Here is a 15911-nt window from a genome sequence, read left to right on the forward strand (position 1 = left end):
TACTTCACATAACTTGCTCAACACTGCCACCAACCATCACACAAGTTGACATTTTTTTCAGATACGCAGCTGAATATTTGGACTGAAGTAGTCTCCGATATCAGCCAGAAAAAAACTTAGCTCTTTGACAACTCCTTGCTTGGTTTGGCTCATTCCTACTACTTTGACTCCGCAATAATCTGTTGATTGTCATTAAATGTTAGGACAAGAAAGTGAACTTTCAATGAGTAACTGCAGGAATACAAACTTATCACCGAAAGGTTTTCCAGGATCAATCGTACACAGTGTGACAGAGAGATGATACCTTTCCTGACCACGTTCCGAGGTTAGGAGACGACCAAGACTACCTTTACTACACTCACTGAAAACCCTTTGGCGATGTCCCATTGTCGCTCTTAACAAAGCGCCAGGACATGTAAGCCTGTATTGTACCTGTTTTCCACTGCCTTGCATTTTCATTAAAAACCGTGATGCTGCAGCTGGGGCCCCGGCGCTCCACAATGTGAGGAAGGACTGCAAGGGCAAACATATGTGACCCACTTCTCCTCATCAAATAAAGTATGCAGCTTTCAGCAACAGGTTTGAATCTAAATTGATGTTTAAAGCCAGACAGGTTTGCCCGTGTGACTCTCCCCTGTCTGTCTGAGGGGAGACGGTGAAGAATCTGTCGCTAATGTTCCGCGTCTATTCAGGCACGCACTGTTCCCAGTGCAGCCTTAATTATGCTGTCAGAGAATCCCTTTCACTCGCATTCAAATTGAATTTTAATTTTTAGGTTGCAATTGTAACTTCTTTAACAAAGCATCTGTTAAAAGGTAAGCAGAAAATGTAATTGTAAAACAGTATATATATATATATATATATATATATATATATATATATATATATATATATATATACACACACACATATATATACTGTATATATGTGTGTGTGTGCGTGTGTCAGACGGATTCTTTATTATATATTATATCCTAAATTAAAAGCCAAATAAAAGTAAAGTAAATTCCTCCAATAATCATTATATAAATAATACAAAAACAACAATGTGAAAAATACAATTCCAGAAACATTCAAGAAAAAGATTATAAAAAATAAAATAAAATAAATGTAGTCATGGATTTTAATTCATGCCTGAGGCAGGGAACATGTTTCTGTGTGTGTTGCATTCAAGGAGCACTGCACACTCATTCCACTGAATGAATGTTCCAAAGACTCTTAAAAACATAAACACAAGCCGAAAAGAAATAACCCTATATACAAATACATGCTCATATATAACAAGAAAGACGTGAAATTTAAGACCAAGTCAACCAAGTCAAGCCGCCACAATGATTTAATGAGAGCCGGATATATTCAGACTGCTTTATGATTCTCTTCATTTTCTCAAGTTCACATCAAGCGCTTTTTTTCATGTATCAGTAGTTGTGCTCAGTGTCACTCATACGACTCCCATATCTAAGAACCGTCAGTCCTCCAAAGCCTCATCAGTCCAGTGTCATCTATACTTATTTATTCTCTTTGCTGCCACAATACAAACGTCCCACTCCTTTTTAAAACAGTGGATCAATAGACTTGAGCCGTGTGTGAGGAGCAGAGGTTAAACCATCATAAACCAGCCCATTTCCAATATCATAAATCAAACCCAGTATAATCCAGACAAACGGGAGCAGGTTTCATGGACGTCCTGCTCTGATAAAGACACATTTTTCAGCCTCGCACCGACCGGCACCGTTACTGACAGGACGTCCGAGTGAAGCTGCCAGGTCACTTTGGAAAGAATTATAGTCTGAGAGATAGCCGTCACTATATTTCTCAGCCCAGTGAGGTTAAAGGGCAGGACTTAAACGGTGGAATCAGAGTATCGACACAATAAGAGCTGACAGTTTATTACTCGGCCTTGCAACACTTTTTAGTCCCAGTGTCCACTGCTAGCCTTGTTGTCTGCTCCCTCGGGAGCAGTAGAACAGGTCCTGTCAACCCAAATGGACCTCTGATCTGGAATATAAATCGGTCACCAATAGGGTGAAACAATTCCGCATCACGCACATCTTCTGTCACTGTCATGTCGGTTTATGTTTTGCAAGAACCATAGGAAAACTGGACAATACAAACACAGCAGTGTTTGTCTGGGGCAAGAGGCCCATGTTTGGGGAGGCACACATCTTGGGGAATAAAGACAGGTTTTAGTCTTCATTCCAAGATTAATTTTCGTCCTAGGGCTGGTGGGAGGTACATGTATGTGCACGTGAAGGTTGGTGGCGAAGACCTGATTATTTTAGGTAATACACACACCATTTTTTTTACAGTGTAATACATTTCGTAACAGAATACATAAAAACAGTGAGTGTAATTTTTTTTTAAATGGTGTTACCTACGACTACTCTGAGCATAAAGGGGAGCGTTCTGCTACACAATTTGAAGACTACACCAACAAGGTCTTGTATTTGTATGTATCTACTTCTCGAGGAGATAAAGCCAATAGCCAGAGACTAGAGATAGATGCTCCAATGAAGTACAAACTTGGAAAGGTCATCAGAACAACCTCCAGTTCAAAAAGGTAGTGCTACAACCTCATAACATAATTCAAGACAAAACTTAAACCAGACACAGTAGCGCCCAGAAACCACATGTAGCACTTTTCCTTTAACGCTACACTCATGAGGTCGTAGCGAAAACAGTGCAAAATATATTGGACCTTTTTAAATTCATGTTTAGGTTGTCAAAAATTAAGACTTTAAAATAACTGGGGATCTCCCCGATACCGATACCAGCATTGGTACTCGCGCCGTGACTGGCCAAATTTGGTGTAGTTGCTATATTTTGCAGATTCAGTGCATCACAGGTTGATACAGGGCCGCTAACACTCACGCAAACACGAGGGTGGTCACAGGCACTCATGCCGCACTCGCCCTTTCTCATGCAATAAATGTATTAATGCACAGTGAAAAGTGACGTGTGACGTGAAAATTTCATCATGAAACGTGTAGACATTATTTGCATTCTACTGTAAAAAGCAACAGGAACATTACAACATGAACACTGTGAAACCTGAAATGATTGTAGCTTTAATTGTGCTTTTAACACAAGAAACTCAGTGTGTTAATGTGATTCGAGCCACCTGTGCATCTGTTCTGATGAGAGTGAAGACACGTTGTGTTTGGTCTACTGATTTACGACCCTCTCCAGCTGCTGCACAAGAATGGTACTGGAGGATTTTTTTTATTTTCATGATCAGAATACCTGCTTAATTCAAGAAAACACTCAATTTCAACATTAGTAGCTACAGAGACTCTGATTTAGTTGATGAGAAAAAAAATCCATACGTTTCTATTTTCCCTGCTAAACATTAATATGAAAAAAATATTCCAAGTTGTTAAGAGAGTTTGTAAAGATTGTAAAATAAATTCCAATGGCCAGATTTCATTATTTGAATCATCAGTTGATAAATGCGTGTTTTCAGAGGTTAGTTTAGCTGCTTTTACGAGAGAAGTTTCTAAAACTGCCACATCTGCTGTTCCAACCGTGGTAAACCAGCAGGTCGTAGATATAACACACCATTTTGTATCAGTTGGTAACATCTGGAACCTGGAAGGACAAGAAATTACTTTAGCGCCAAATAGCGGTGTTTGCAGTGGAAGAGCCTTCAACAGCCAACCATGAAGTTGTGACCTTTGCAAAGGACAGACGCAGCGTACCATCGAGTCTAATTATCTGAGCAACAATTGGACGATCACGGGCAGAAATAAGGAGAACAGGCATCGCAAAATAGCTCATTTGCTCATTCAGAGACACGTTAACAAATCTTGCCCACTCTCTGCGTTGCTCTATATCCGTGTGGACTACATGATTGGAAATGCCCTTGTGTTATCCGGATGACTCCAGTCAACTGCTTGTTATCCTTGAGACCTTTGGTGGCTGCTTCAATTCTGGTGCGAGTGTCTGATGGCTACGGCGGGAGGGTCTACGTGTGACTGACAGCCTATTATCAGAAGGCCTCAGGAGTCTAATGGCTTTAACTGGGAGCCTCAGAGACGGCACCTGCACTCAATAACAACTCTCTCTGTTGAACAGCTGATGAATACTGAGGCTCCAGTCATCTATCTGGGGATCAATCAGGGCTGCACCGCGATCAATATCACTCGGGTGTCTGTAACTAGGAAATGCCACCATAGTTTAAGCACTTTATTACACTCTACATTTACAAGTTTGGGTCGGAGGCTCCTGTAAATAGTTGGGTCGCCTAACACACTGAGTGAAGAGTATAAAACCTGCCATTAAATAATAATGGCATTTTAGGCCACAGTGTGAAGTGATGTCCAGAAGTGTTGCGTGGTTGACTTCACAGTAAAATCTAAAATGGTCCAGACACCTGTTGTTTGGTGAAGACCATTTTAAGAGACGAGGAGGGACGCTACAGATCAACATTGGAAGTCTGAGGAAGCAACAACAGTAAGTACTGATACTTGTCTTCTTGTTGTTGTTTTTTTGCTCATATTTGGAACTCCTAAAGGACTTCATGTCGCATAGGATCAATGTGAAGGTAAGACAGTTTATACACGATGAATCTGTGTTATTGGTGTCAATTATATTTGCAATTAATGAACCAAAATTAATCTTAGTCCAAGCGTTTTGCCACCTTGCAAAGCAGAAAATGAATGCATACTGCATAAAAAAATATTTCGTGTACTCGCAAGAAATTTTCAACTGGTGAGTTCGCACCGAAAACTGGGTCACAAAGTTGCTTTTAGTGGGTCAAGGGCCTTTTCCTAAGGAAAAAAATCCCAATTGATTTTATTCCATTCATCCAACAGTTAAATAATTTAGTAAACAAGGTAAAAACTGCATTTCTTTCTCTTGTGTTTTTGAGAAAAGATTCTTGATTTGGGTGACATCATGTTATTTAGGAGTTACGGTGGGTTCAAAGAGAACCACTGCTGTTAACTATTATATTTTGCTGTCATATAACAAAAAAAAACAAAACATTCCATCAAGAAAAACATTGACTTTCCAATTGACGGTTCTGGATAAAATGTGTTTTATTATCCAATATTAATATCAAATCCCTACAAGAACGAGCTTGCATTATTTCAGTCCAGATTTTACACCTCGTAAACAGGTTTTTCCTCTGGATGTAAATAAAGAGTGAGGGTCTTATCTCTACCACATGTTTATCATTTCTCTGTCCTTTCCACCTAATGTCTCTTTGTTTGAAGTATTTGCCGTCTGGCTTCAGTGACGATGGAGCAGGAGATTATAGTCTTGATATTCCAGTCATGTGCCAGCCATCATCATATTCAAGTAGTGTAAGAGGCGAGGTCAAACACTACACAGTGATTTCCCCTACACAAGCCATAAAGCACACAATGGTGCGGCAAAAAGAGTAAGGGAACAGTTGTCATTCTCAACGGAAGAGCAGGCTCACCCCGGGACTTTGCCTATGCACTTGACAGAAACAGCAGGACAGTGGGGAAGAGAGAGAGAGTGAGGGGCTCTTTACAATAAATTATTCGGCCCTAAACTGCATACAGTGATAGGATCCAGGCTTTGCTCTGCGTCCACATAAAGCCGAACAATCTGCTCATAAATAACCGAGACGTTGCGCTTGCTCTTTGATTGCCGTTTGGATTCTCTATTACATGGAGTAACAACTGAGACAGAGAGGCGAGTCCCCGTCACCTCTGTTGGGTCGTCTCATAGCTACAGAGTACAACAAAATCCAAGCTTTTAAAATAATATCATGTTGAGTACATTTAAGTCATACTTCCCGAATAAGATAAACATAGATACAATATTAATATTCTTAATAGCAAAAACTTACATATAATCTGCTGAATTGGGAAAAAAATGGTTGCAACCAATGAATCCAGTCATATATGGACCTACCTTTTCCCAACCAGCCAGGTTCAGTCACCAGCAGTATAGTTCATATGTAACTATTAAAGTAAGGTGTATGACTGTATGGACTGAGAAAATGGGGCAAGGAAGCATAAGTACAGAAAAAAGACTGCAGGATTCAAACCATGTCAGGAAGGCGCTTGTCCTGCAAAGTAATTGTGGTGCTTGACATTATTTTTATGTGATTCAATGGATTCATATTATTCATGCAACGATTTGTAATGGTCAAAACAATTACCATGACACAAAAATAATTTAAAAAACATATATAAATTTCTGGAAAAACATAGCTCTCTTGTGATGAGTTATCAGTTGTTTCATTTCTATCAGGTATATTTTTGTCTCATTAAAGCGTTGCTCAGGAGTTGTTGGATGCCATAGGTCAAAATGTAACACACCATCTGTTGATGCTATTAGGTGTAATTTTTGGCCTCTTGAGCCTAATGACCCTTATTCAAGCTGCACGAGCCTAGATGTGTGTTTGCAAGTGGATCGACATGCCTCTGTGTAAATTCTCAAAAAGCCCAAGGGGCTTTGAGCGGGGGGTGGGAGGGGTTGGGCATCAGGCTGGAGGCAGAGACCCCCCACTATCCCCTCTCACCTCCTCATGCTACTTTCTCTGGCTGTCTCTTGCATCACCAGGAGAGAGTTGGGAATATCTTCAAAAGGCATGGTAGCGTTCCTCAGAGTCAAGACCCTCTCTATGAGCAAAAATTAAAGAAAACAATAATAAAAAATAAAATAAAATAAAGAAAATTCCAAATCTGTTTTCTAATATGACCTAAAAACTAGCTTTTAGCTTCAGCAAAAAGGTCCGCTTTCTTTGCTAGAAGCTAGCATTGGCATGCCCTCACTGGAAAGTATCGTATAGGATGTATGTCAAAGGTGTTTAGCACCTATTTTATGCGTAAGACATTTGAGGAACAGATAATTAGACACAATATAATATATAAACACTTCTATTAATACCAACAGATGAGACCTGTGCAATGCATGCTAGAGAAATTACTGGCAAAAGATCTATTAAAGGAATTATCTCAGAAATATATAAAATTCTAACTTCTTTCTCTTCAGAATCACTTGAATAAAAAGTGTGGAATGGAGACCTCCAGGACAAAATTTTAACAGATAGTTGAGAAAAAACAAGTAGAAACAGCACACTAGCAGTCAGCCAACACTGGTCCTAAAATGATTCAATACAAATGGGTCTTGAGAATAAACCTTACAGCACAACAACTGCATTTACAAACATTTATTACCCTTAATAAACCATGTATTCATATGTGTATCCACAGCGTACAAGCTAGTAATAAATCATTCTAAACTATTGATGAGTATTTTGTTAAGACTGACTAAATTTGACCTAAGTAATTACTTTACTTCATATGAGATCCCCAATACAAAGTGTTACCTCCCAAACATACCAGACCTCTGCTAAACGTTGGAGAAGTTTGGTGTTAGAGTCTGATTAAATGATATTCATCAAAATACAGTGTATCTTTTTATTTTTAATGGTTTCCCACAAGCTAAGAAATGTATAGCAGAGACAAAAGAGCACAAATGGACCAAGCATTGTGAGGACTGTCTGGATGTTTACTGTGATGCCCTCACTGAAACATCCTGAAGGGTCCAGTCAGAGTTAGACTTCAGAAGCGACAATAGATGGGGAGTGAATGAAATTAGAATAAAAATGGACAATATCTATTTTACATGGAAGAAGGCAACAAAGGTCACTGTTACAAGCGCACTTTTAAAAAATTGTCCTGGTTAAGTATATAAGTGGGAAAACGCAACCGGGGCAGGTAGCACTTGTTTAAGTTGTGTGTTGTCACTATAACCATTGGACAGTGCATATGCACCGTATGTTTAAGATTGTTATAGTTAATTGCTAAGTTAATGCCTTAGTTATGATGCAGGTGGACTGGGGTGAGTGGTAGTACTGGACTAGTGTAGGACAAATACAAGTCTGCTGTGGTTTCTGGGGTGTAACGCAGAGGGAGGGGTTGGAACACTGAGAGGCGCTAGGTGATGTTGTTTCCATTAATGATTGATTCTATTATTACAAATCTGTTTTATAATATATACATTTATAAAGTCCTGGAATTTATCTGAATCCTGAGCATTTGTACCATTTAAGGCGGCATGTTTCTGCTGAGACAAATGCTAATTATCCGAGTTATTTTTCAGCATAAAGTGCGGCCCATTCATCCAGAGCCAGCAAAACTAATGTAAAATATTCATGTTTGTTTGTGGCCGTGTAATATTTCAGCATAGACTAAATTGCTCTCCTCCATAAAGCAGCGGCGGCGGAGGACAGACGGCCGCTGCAAGTGCTGTGTTGGTTTTATGGGAAAACAGTGTCATTATGAAAAGCAGGCGACGAGGAGCACCGGGTGAGGGGCTTTGCTTTGATTAAAAGAGCAAGGTGTAGAAGAAAGGCCAGTTAAAGTGTTGTGTCCATATGGCCCAGAGGCCCCGAGGCTGTGGGCCTACACTGGGGGCCTCGGCACTCTTCCCTCTCCTCGGGACCCCAGCTGGTGCCACAAACCCCATTCATTGCCTGGGCTACTATTATAGAGCTCGGCTGCCGCATAGTCACTCTGTCGTAATTAACAGCAGCCATGTAACAACAATTACAGTCCGCCGACACACACACACACACACACACACACAAAGACGGAGCTGAAGGGAACCAAACAGAGAGAGCCTGAAGACGCTGGAGATGAAGGTCACACTTCCAAATGGAATAAAATGTAAAAACAATCGTGCTGCAAGCCCACAATCATTAGCCTGTAATTAGTTTACACAAAGCTCCCAGTTAAATGGCAAAACACGGTAATTAACACATGACAGAAAATCAAAGGCTACTTTGTAAACATGCGAGGAATAAGAGCCCGAGGCCTGGAGCTCAACACACCATTCAAAAATGACTCACATTTACTTGTTTTTAGAAAATGATAAAAGACAGAAAAGAAGGTATTAGTGGGAGCAAAGGCCTGCAATATGAGCAGCGTGATCCAGACAGGGTGGAACTGATGCCACCCGTGGTTCATTTGGTCTAGATCTACTTTATATCTAACTGATCCACAAAGGGGCCGCAGGTTGCGGGTTTTTGTTCCGACCAAACAGCACACACTGGTCAGACACCTGGTTGGTGAAAAGCTGACTGGTTGGAACCAAAACCTGCTGACCCCTGGTCTATAGTTTGAAATATCATTGATAGCAATAAGCTCAAACGGACAGGTGCCAGCTTTGTTCCTGAACTTGCTCCCACAACATCAGGTGGGAACAAAAACAAGTTGCTGGGCCTTGCTCTGCAGTGAGAGTGATGAATCCTTGCTGTGGATTCAGATTGTCACGAACACGACAAAAATTAAATTGTCTGTTCTTCATTATTTCCTGGAAATTTGCTCATCTGTTTTCAGTTCATTTGCTAATAGGCAGATGCCCACAGTCACATAACCTTGGTGGAGATAGTAAACCAAGTGAAGAAAAAACACGTGCAATACAGGAAGAAGGCCCATGCTGGTAATATAAAAGTACACCTCAATGAAAACAGAACCCAGGAAGTAATATCTTATGAAGTTATGGAACTTACAAAGGGGATCTGCTTATTTAAAGGAGAAATATTAAAGAAGAGGAATAGAAATTGTTTTTAAATCACATGCCTTAAGAATATTGTAGTCTTAAAATGAATTTTAGAAGGGAATGAGAAAAAGACTTACTGTAATGCTGTAATGACTGGCGACTGGGTTTAGCGTTTCCATTCCTACGCCCCACTTGACCTGATGTGACTTCACTGTCCATTCATCTGCAGTAGCTTATCTATGCATCACAATGGTCCTGCACATGTGATGGGTCTCCGGACTCACAGTGGGCTCCAGTTGCTGCTCTTAAATAGCATCTTTGCACCTCCAGTCGTGGGTCAGCGTCCTCTGGCAAAATAAATAAAAATTAAAAAATGAAATATAAGCTTCTCTTTGGGTGACTGAGATTTGAGACTACAATCTAGGATAACAATGATCGCAATTCCTGCTGACTGTGCAAAGAAGCCACCATATCATTGCCACCATGTTGCACTGTGTAATGCAAACACTATGTCACACTAATGCCTGTTCTCAGGTTTTGGCATCACTCCATAAGCACTGAATTGTTTCTACATTAACTGAAGTTAAAAACACCCAAATCAGATGACTTATATTGAACACTTAAAGTGTTTCATCTTTATATAATCCATTGCATGCACCAATAATTGGTTCAATACCATCTATCTGCATCCATCTAATGCAATCGTGCTTCGGAATTGTGTCCTTCCTCTAATATTTTCCATCTTGTCACAACAGTAATGTCAAAAAGTAAATGATTTGTAGATGAAAAGGTCTGCTTATTTTTTTTTTTATATAAAATTCTGCTTTCAAGGTCAAGCAAATATAATTTTCAAGTGTGCAAAGTGTCTTTTAAAAATCTCAAAGCTTCATGGAACAACATAAATCTGTTGGCAGAGAGTCTGATGTTGCCAAATAGGGTTAAATCTAGCATTTAGAATTAAATATAAAACGCAGAAACTATAATGTAAAGTGCAAGTAAGTAAAAAGGAAAATAGACTTCAGTTTATGGCATGAGCTGGTTCGATATTGGATCAGGCGACTTCTATCAGAATGAAGAAGAAATCCACTATCAGACTGGGTACCAATGCTTGTTACTGAGTCTGATGTATATCGGATGTATATAATACACATGTAAAACAGTGATCAAGGTTTGTGCAGGCAATTGAGCAGTGACAGCAGCAGTGAGGAGTGTTGAGGTGGGGTTGTCAGCCGGGTTTGACCTCTGCTCAAGTCCAGCAGCTTACACTGATAAAGGCGGCCAGAAGGAGACTGGCTCCATCCTTCACTCGTGTACTGTGTGTGTTTGGGATGAGCTCCTTGGGAATAGGACTAATTACTCCACATCTGTATTTATTTGATCCACCAGGAATTATCCCTTCTGTCACAGGCGGAACGCGCTGCCAGCCGCCGGAACCGGCGATTCATCTCAGCAACACGTCTGGCTCAGTTAAACAACAAAACAGCAGGAAAATCAATAGAAATAAATGAAAATGTTGTGGTGCACGTCTCACCTAACGCACACGGCGGTGTGGAGATGTATAGAGTGAATTCTGTTTATGGAACACAATTGTAGTTTCATCAAACATTGATGCATTTCCCGAAACAAACAGTTGATTAAATCTCCAATATAAAAAATAATTCGTGTGAACAGCAGAAAGCAGTCATTAAATATATTTTAATTAACTGCAACAGTATAGCTTCGCCTCAAACCAACACAGATGTTTAATTTCATAGTTGTAGAAGGAGGAGGACAATTAAATGCAGCCCTCGCTGGGCTCACGGTCTACTCTACTGCCCTCTGGAGGACAAAAGAACAACTACAGCTGCTTCTTGCACGCACTAACAGGTTAGGACGACCCATTTAATCATGAAATATGACAGCAGATAATTGCGGGTTGAGTTTAAAGGATTTTTATAGTACGGGAAATTTCTTTAATTCATTTTTACAGGTCGCACTTTGATATAAAGAGATTGTATAATGTAGAAGAAACATGTTTCCTTCGAAAAGAGTAAGAAAAACGTGTTTACGGAGTGTTTTTTATGTCTTTTCAGCAGGTAGATATGGCCTTTACGACCTTCTAATAGTTGAGGCTGAAACACTGTATTTATTATACCAGTAGTGCCATCCAGCCACTAAACGTGCCCTTTTTGAACTCCACACTTGAATGTAAATTCTCTTTTTTCTGTGTGTATTAACAGTACATTTGAACTGACACAACTATAGCGAAGGAATCCAAGGTAATACTTATGAAAACCGATACAGCTTTGTAATTTTTATTATTTTATTATTTTAGCTGCAAAGTCTGAGAAAATTCACTTGGAAACACAAATGACTGCCGTACTTTAACTCTTGACTTTGTAGGAGTGTGAGAGATTGTTGTCTAACTATAAATGTTCAGCGAAGGCCTGGTGACTAGCGTGTCCTTCACGTCTGAACCTGTGAAGCAGCAAGTCCAGATAACTATAGAACACAGAGAGGACACTGCATGACCCAGATTTGTCCCACGATGGATCACAGAAAATTTAGACATTGCTTCCAGTCACACGCCAATTCAAGCTACAAACTCAGAGCAACACCTCATATTACGGCTCCTTCTTCTTTTGAACTTCTCGCATGAATTTGATGGGGTCTGTATTGTTCAACCAATTCTGGATGGATGGCCTGCATCATCCTCTGTGAGCATAGCAACCATCTGTCTTGTTCATCACGTCCAGTCAAGCAGGAGTTTGGGACCTGCTGGTTAATTTAGTTTAATATCCAGCATGTACTGTCACGCGCGCCTCCCGCTCCATGTCCCGCCGCCACGGAGCTCCATCTTCTTTGCTCCACGTCTGTCTGGATTTGTGCCTGACAGAGAATCCTCCACTGACTCAAGGTAATTAAATGATTGGATTCATGCTAATTAACAACAATGGGGTTCAACTTTCTAATTATCCCCGCTCACACTGCACTCGCTGTAGTCACCCCACGTGCAAATAAAGCATTCCATCTGCTTGTAATTAGGCGTAATAATATTAGACGATTGCTAAATGATGTACCATGGCTGATCACAGGCCCAACCTGAGCGCTGTGGTGGGAGGAGGGAAAAAAGGTTTCACTTTCCGCTCTTCTGTCTGGTGTGTAAAGACACAGCGGGTTCTTTTGCATTACTTTTTATAGCAGTAAGAGAAGACCTTTGTTTCTCCTGGAAATGGTTTTTCATTTGCTTAATCTACAAATTAAATGGCGATTGAGGCTAAATTGCTCAGTTCCCCGGCATCAGGACCGTCATCATCCTGTGAGCGTTTCCAGCAGAGAGCCATTTGAATGAGACAGAGTGACTCCACCAGTGCTGCAGAGCGGTGAGTCGCTGTCTGACTGCTACTAGATCAAATATGTGTGTGTGTGTGTGTGAGGCAGCTACCTAATGAAGGGACGTGGATAATGGTCCTCTAGGACGAGTGGATGTGGTTCCAGTCGGCTGCCAGACGCTGGGGATGGAGAAGAAGAGCGATCAGAGAGGAGGCGCGTAAACACACACACACACACATATATACAGAAATCATCTCATCACAACATAGATAAAAACACATTTTCTCTCTGGGCGAACAGCAAAGCAACCCAAGCATAAAATACCACCTTAATTAAATGAAGCATTTACCTTCCAAACATCTCACAATTAATTCAATCAGGAAGGTACATGATGCTTCTGCCAGCGGAAGATTAGCAGGCTTAATTAACACAGGGGGTGTTTAACATACACTGGGTGCAGCATAGGTGCGAACCGCGCGGCTAAATGAACTTGTAGGTGCTAATTAATTAAGTGTCAGCGCTGCCGGTGTCCGACCAGACGACGACATCACATCTGAGATGAACCGGGAGTAAATGATTCTGTCACGCAGCTTTCTGAAGCAGAGAAACACACGCTGACAGGAGGTGTGGAGGCGCAGTCAGCTGATGTTGTATTCATGGGAATTAAATATATCATCACTGGTACATCACCTACACAAGAGAGACACCACTTTTGGAATATTTAAACCCAGTCACTGAATATTTCGGTTATATTTCAGGGTTATATCCTGAATTACTACACACCATCCAACACAAAAGTTGTGTCTGTAAAGAAGCCAATACTAATCTCACCTAATGCCCTTAATCTAAAAAGAAGAAAAAAACCTCCTCACTCTCTCTTTATTTTCAACATGCCCGCCATTTTATTTGTTCATCTGTCTGCTCCTCCTCCTGCTGTTCATCTCGCTTGTCTCCACAGTTTTCCTCATTATGTTTCACAGTTTCTCTCTGCTGTTCACGTCTGTTCATCTGTCGAGCCCCTGATGTTTCTACGACTCTGCCATCTCGTCTTCCGCTGGCTGCTCTCATTGCTTTTATATGTTAGAAGTGTTTCTGTGAGATCACATTGCCGCACTCTTGAGCAACCTGGTGGTGCTGTTGCTAGCAAAAAAAAAAAAACGATCAAATAGCTGGTAAATTCATACGTATAGACTCAAATACACACTCAAATGATTGTGAGTGCAGAAGCTCTGTGTTTGCACCAGTTCCACAGCTGGTTGTTCCTTAACTATGCGTGCTGAAGGTTTTGGACGCCCACTTGTGGTTGCTTCTGCTCAGGTAGGACGTCCGTGTTCACGATCGCCTCCAGGTGGACCAAACTTTGACAGAAGCCAGCTCGACTCTTAAGTAAAAACACTCCACCTACCCACCCACCGGAGCTTACAGTCCCTCTGCAGCTTCCCTGATAAAGACACTAGGAAAGAAGGACAGACTCCTGCATAGTTTAACCTGCACTCAAGGGAACTGGATAAACCTGCTGTATTAGCGTGAGCAGACAGCAGCTCAGAAAATCAGCAGAGTGGAAGATCATTTTGTCAGACACACGACATACCTGAACAACAGTGGCCATATTTGTTTGACAGAAGAACCACACCACTTCCTTTGTTTAGATAAATAAGACCTGTTTCTTGGTTTGTTTTGTGAGGAGAACGTGGAATTAAATATTCTTTTATGATCCTTTGATGATATATTTTATGAGTAATATTCCATTTCCTGATTAGTGTAACTGATGTTTTTTTTCACTGTCAAGTTTGTTTGTTTTGCTTCTTCAGTCACTTTTTCTGTTTGTCTGATTTGTGTTTTAATGTTGACTTTTTTTTCCAGAACATTTGCATGTATCTGATTTGCAATCTTTTTTGTTTGGATTTTGTTTATTACACTGCACGCAGACATGGGGCTCTCAAGTTTGACCTCGGCTCATAGGTGACCGTAACAACAGTGCACAATCCTTAAATAGTAATAAGTCTGTAATAGTTTACAAAGGTTTCAAACACCGATGGGATACACATTTGAAGGCACTGGATATCAAAGAACTTAAATCAACCCGTATAAACAACACGCTCATGAATCCTGCTTTTCTGTGACTCACTTCATGTCCACTCCGGGCCACTGTATTCTATAATCTCAAAACCACATAATTACATCTTTCATTCAAATGCCAGTCTAAATGATGACATTGGCATAAACTCTGCTGTGTCTTATCACCATATTGCATTCCATGGAGCAGTGATAAGCATATAAATATCCCCTTAAAAATCCAGAGAATCTGCTGATTAAAGATAACTAGATTCCCTCGAGATAAAAAATAGAAAGAGACAGTAAATAAAATAAAAGAAGGGAAACAAATGAATAGCCAACAAATGTCTCCTGAATATTATTATATTACAGTGACATTCGAAGTACTCTATGAACAGCAGACTATTTTAAGCTACACACTGAAAAGAGCAGCTGCTACACTAGTACACCTCAGTGTTGCATAAGATACAGCAACACAGAAGGATGTTTGGGTCCCGGTGGCACAACACCAGTACCTGACAAGCTCACCAAAACAGGACTGTAACTACATTAACTAAATACAAATATATTCTAATGAGACTGAGCTTGCACACCAGTGTCATTTTCCCAGAAAGATGCCTTCATTCAAAACATGTATCTTCAACAGAAAAGAAAAGATGATCTCAGCGAGTGTCTAAGTGGCAACAACTGTCACTTCCTGTTTAGATTTGAAGAACACAAATGAAAGCTTACGTTTGTTTAAGTCTGGACTTTAAGTAAACTCTACAGGTACATGTCTTTCATACATTATGATGCAACTCATGATGCTTTACACATTAGCTATAGGAATATATATTCAGAATCAGAATAGAATTTATTGGCATGGTCAGTGGGGGTCCACCAGCTAGGAAAGTGCTTTGAAATAAAGTGCTGATATACAATAAAATAAAATAAAATACAAGATGGAGATGGACAGAGATGCAGAGGCAGAGTGCACATGAGATATGTTACAGCTTTAAATATAATCCCCATAAACTAAACAAAGCCACACACAAATGGCCACTGGAAGTTCTTTGTTA

At 40.4% G+C, this 15911-nt stretch overlaps 1 protein-coding gene across 29 annotated transcripts in view; it reads right to left on the bottom strand.

The window, feature by feature from the left end:
- Positions 1-15911, bottom strand: part of skor1b (SKI family transcriptional corepressor 1b) — a 78181-nt gene that overhangs the window by 60336 nt on the left and 1934 nt on the right. For 28 of the 29 annotated variants that reach the window (XM_053886404.1, XM_053886403.1, XM_053886401.1 and 25 more), the window contains exons 2-3: positions 12911-12977; positions 9624-9833 (exon numbers count right to left, since the gene is read on the bottom strand). The gene's annotated coding sequence lies outside the window, so the exon portion shown is untranslated. Of the gene's footprint in view, positions 1-9623; positions 9834-12910; positions 12978-14389; positions 14618-15911 lie in introns of those variants that run through there. The other variant, XM_053886388.1, reaches the window with a different exon arrangement.

Source organism: Synchiropus splendidus, chromosome 14 (genome assembly GCF_027744825.2).
Source record: "Synchiropus splendidus isolate RoL2022-P1 chromosome 14, RoL_Sspl_1.0, whole genome shotgun sequence".
Taxonomy (NCBI): Eukaryota; Metazoa; Chordata; class Actinopteri; order Syngnathiformes; family Callionymidae; genus Synchiropus; species Synchiropus splendidus.